Source organism: Cicer arietinum, chromosome 6, assembly GCF_000331145.2.
Source record: "Cicer arietinum cultivar CDC Frontier isolate Library 1 chromosome 6, Cicar.CDCFrontier_v2.0, whole genome shotgun sequence".
NCBI lineage: Eukaryota > Viridiplantae > Streptophyta > Magnoliopsida > Fabales > Fabaceae > Cicer > Cicer arietinum.
Window position 1 is genome coordinate 24,673,886 of NC_021165.2, and position 5,150 is coordinate 24,679,035.

Genomic DNA, 5,150 nt, shown 5'->3' on the forward strand with positions numbered 1-5,150 from the left:
AATGGCATTAGTCTCAAAACATTACACACAAAGTTATTTATATGGGTACAAATGTGGAACCACTTAACTTGGCCCAAAACTAACATTTGAATTATTTACAACTTCCAATACACCACCTTAATTCAAATGCTCCACATTCTTCCAATACATGCACATAACGAAGCTGCGATATACTCCGCCTCGCAAGAAGAGAGAGCAACCACCGACTCCTTTTAGAACACCAAGAGATTGGTGCCCCTCCGAACACAAAAACATAATCGGCCGTTGATTTCCGATCGTCTTTATCTCCGCACCAATTGGAGTCGGTGTATCCAAGTAATTCGCAACTTCTGCCCATGTCACTTCCACAATCAAGAGTACTTTTTACACCAATACCCTTTTTACCTTTTGGTAAATCAACCAACATCCATGTATTGTTCCCTTCAATTGATTCCAGTTCTTCCTTCATAGCACATATCCTCTTTGGATCGCTTAATGCCTCCTCCGTATTCACCGGTTCGGATTCGGCCATTAGAGCGAAATGAATAAGATCACCCTCATTGTTGATCTCGCTATCTTGGAACAATTCACAATCACGGAGTCTTTGAGGCAATCCTCTTTGCCTTGTTGATCGTCTACTTGATTCACCTCTTTCGGTTCTGAAAGGTTGCTGTACAGCACCTTCAGCATGCTGAAAATTCAGATTTTTCTGCAGACAATCGATTGGCAAATCGATTTCCACCTCCCCAGACTGATTTTTATGCTACAAATCGGTTGGTGAATCGATTGACACTTCTCCAGTAGCTCCAGGATTTCGACCCAAATCGATTGGTAAATCGATTTCCACCTCTCCAGACTGATTTTTCTGTAGAAAATCAATTGGTGAATCGATTGGCACTTCTCCAGTAGCTCCAGGATTTTGGCATAAATCGATTGGCAAATCGATTTCCCAAGCAACAATATTTCACTCTTGTCATCAAGCTTCTTTCGAAGCTGTCCCAGAATATGTCGAAATGCTACCGAACCGAAAACGCGCAAATGACTCAAATTCGATTTGAATCCAGACCATACCTCTTCTAGAGTCACCTTTTCCAGCTTCTTTGTAGGACACCTATTCAACACATAGGCGGCTGTAGCGACAGCTTCTCCCCAAAGCTCTTTCGGCAAATTCTTCCCTTTCAACATGCTACGCACCATGTTCATAATTGTCCGATTTTTCCTCTCGGCCACACCATTTTGCTGAGGCGTGTAGGGTGGTACAACCTCACGCACTATACCCTCATAATCACAATACTTCCCAAATTCTCTCGAAGTAAATTCGCCTCCGCCATCGGTTTTGAGAATTTTGAGTTTGTGACCGCTTTGCCGCTCAACCATAGATTTAAATCGTTTGAACACCTCAAACACCTCATTCTTCCTCTTTATGAGATAAATCCACAGTTTCCTACTAAAATCGTCGATAAATGTGACAAAGTATCGATTACCTCCATATGAACTGACTTGCATTGGTCCGCACACATCGGAATACACCACCTCAAGCTGATGTTTGGTCCTATGACCTGCATCTTTGCTGAAACTATTCTTGTGTTGCTTCCCTTATATACACTCTTCACATATCTCAGCTGGAATGTTGATACTAGGCAGTCCGGTCACCATCTCATACTTTTGCAACGCGTTGAGATCTCGAAAGTTCAAGTGTCCAAGACGGTAGTGCCACAACCATTCATCACGACTTGCCGCTGTAGCTAAACACCTATGCTCCATGATTTCCAACCCAATCTTGAAAGTCCTATTGGCAGCCATAGGAGCCTTAAGAATCAAAACACCGTTTTGGTCTAAAACGCGCAAAACCTTGTTTTCCATCCGAATCATGTAATTCCTCTCAAGCAATTGGCCAATACTCAATAGATTACACTTGATTCCTGGAATGTACATCACATCTTTGATCAAGGAATGACCACCATCCCTTCTCATGATCAAAACATCACCGATACCATCGGCCGCTAATGTCGTGTCATCCGCGAATTTCACTCTACTTCGCGTGGCTTGATTGATCTTCACGAACCAATCCTTTCTTCCCGTCATATGTGTCGAACAACCTGAGTCCAAGTACCACTCATTTCTCCCTTGGGCTCCATCTCGAACTGTTACCATTGCGCTTTTCTCCGAATGCATTATTGCAGATTTTTCTGCACTGCAATAGTTGTTGTCCAGCAACTTCCTCTTGTCACATTTGCTGTCCAACGCCTCTTTAATGCCATAGTTCTCTTCCATGATCGTCACAAGAACCGTGTTATCGTAATCCACGTCTTGTCTAGCAACCTTAGCCTCATCCGCATAATTCTCCCTTGGTTTCGCTCTACACTCTCTTGCGAAATGCCCAAGCTTTTGACAATTGTAACACTTCTTGGTACTCTTGTCGAACGGCTTGTAGTTGTCTTGACCACCACCTTTGGAACTGCCCTCACCTTTTCTTGAATTTTGTGACTCTTCTTCATCAAAATTATGGAAATTCTTCTTTCCTCTAGAAGGCCATCTCCCTTTCGATCTCTTATTCTTCTCATTGAAACGGGCTTGCAAAGCAACTTCCGCTTTGGCTTTATCGTTTCCTCTTTCGTCCATTCTTTGTTCATGAGCTTCCAATGAACTTTGAAGTTCATCTTTTGTCATCGTCTTGAGATCCTTCGATTCCTCAATCGCCACCACAATATTATCGAATCTTGGTGTTAAAGAACGCAATACCTTCGACACAAAATTCTGTTCGGAAACGGCTTCACCACACGACTTCATTTGATTCCCCAAGCGCGTCACACACGTCACGTAATTGTTAATCGTTTCCTTGTCTTCCATTTGAAGTAACTCAAACTGTCGCTTATGAGTTTGTAACCTCACCACCTTCGCCTTATCCGCTCCAACATATGCTTTCTCAAGAATACCCCAAGCTGTCTTCGCCGAGTCGCAATCGCCAACTTTTTTGAAGTTGTCACTATCGACGCAAGAATGGATCAAGAAAAGGGCCTTGTAATCTTTCTTCTTATCTTCCTTGAATTTCGCTTCTTGGGCTGCTGTAGCCTCTTTACCAAGAGGAGTAATGCCATCGGTAATCATATCAAGAACATCTTGATATCGAAACAAAACTTTCATTTGTTTGTGCCATTTGTCATAATTCTTCGAATCAAGAATCGGAAGGTTGGTAGGAATTTTGTCATTGGAAACAGACATGATTGCAGCGGAATTGGATCTAAACCTTGCTCTTGATGCCAGATGTTGGAACACTATCAAGAATTGAGGGTGAATCAATGGTGAAAATTGATAATTGAAATTGTGGTGTTTTTTTTTTCTTCTGAATTTTACTATGTATTTCACAATGGCATTAGTCTCAAAACATTACACACAAAGTTATTTATATGGGTACAAATGTGGAACCACTTAACTTGGCCCAAAACTAACATTTGAATTATTTACAACTTCCAATATTTAACACTTTTTTATATAAAAAAATTGGGTACATTATAAAAAAGAAAATTGAAATCCTCTACCATTGAATTGGGCTGGGAGCCGATGCTCAAGGCTGTCCTGTCTATCATGGTCACGATGCATCTACAATGACTCCCATATCCTTAGACTTTTTCTAGGAGTTTGGAGGGGAGGAGGAGATATGAAGGTTTTGGAGGGAGGAGAAGGAAGGAAAATTAAGAGAAATATTTTATCTTATTTGAAATAGGGATTGTGTAGAGACTTACATGAGAATTTTATGATTAATATATTTTTGTTATGAATATTTGGTGAATGTTCATTTCAATTTCTATGAGTTAAAGTCTTAATCCTTAATATTAATGGAACTCTTAATATTAGTGAATTGCTAATGAACCATTATGACAGACTATTCATATACTTGTAAATTACAAGATGTATGTCCTATAAATATGACTCATGATATGGTAAAAGGATAGATGTTGAAGAGTATAATACAACTCTTACTCTTTCTTTCTCCTTTCTCAATATTGCTCTATATTTAACTATAATTTTGGTTAATTTCAGAAGACATCATGGACATGATTCTCTACCATACAAATGATGGGAATATTTTTTAAGGTTACATTGCAAGAATACTTTTTCTTCTTTGCAATATCTTTATATTAATTTATTTCCAATATTATTACTATGTTTGCTCTCATATTTTTTCATGTCAATTATTTTTATTTTTGTATATGAATTTTGTCGAGAAATTTCTTTGACCTTATAATTATTTGTTTATTCTTGTTAAATTCTAGAAGAATTTAATATTGAAAGCATTCTTGAAGGATTGCTCAAATGAAGATTATATGTGATATAGTTCCTAAAAAACTAAAATAAAATTAAAATTAAAGCATCTCAGAAGGATTGCTCAACGAATGATTTTTGGTTAAGAAGAATGATTTGTGATTAAAGCATCTCTAAAAGATCACCGAAAGAATATGTCTTCTTGAACATTTTTATTGAAGATTTGTGGTTGAGTTCTTAACGAATTAGACCATGATTAATGTAATACCCCAAATTTTATAATGAAATATTTTATTAAATAAATATGCTTTTAGATAATTGATTTGGTGGGGAATTTATTTTAGGATATATGCTCATTAGTTTTATGATTAATTTTCTTTATATGTGTATCTTTTTTATGATGTTCTAATCTTGTGCATATTTGACCAAATAAGTGATATGAATAACAAATATTATATTTTATTATTTTATATATTTTTCTAAAAATAATAGTATATTACTGTAAATATTTTAAAGAAATAGATTTAAGCAATTTTACGCGTATATGTGAGTTGGTAATTAATGTGATATTTTACAATGCGTTTGACTGATATTAAGCGTACACGTAGTTATATTTCAATTATTTATAACTATTTTCTATTTTTAGTTATTTATTTTATAAATAATTATCTTGAGATAGTCGTAATATTGTATTTGATTTTCTTGATTTTTATATGCTTGTTATGGCATTGTGATTATATATATATTTATTTTGAATTAGTAATTAATATAAAGTGTTCATGTTTTATTTATTTTAGTATTTCAAATATTTTCTAATGATGGTAGTAATTTAATGTGAGTATTTGAAAAAATAAGTATAACTATATTGATTAATTTGAATATGAGTATTTTGGTTATTAATGTATTTT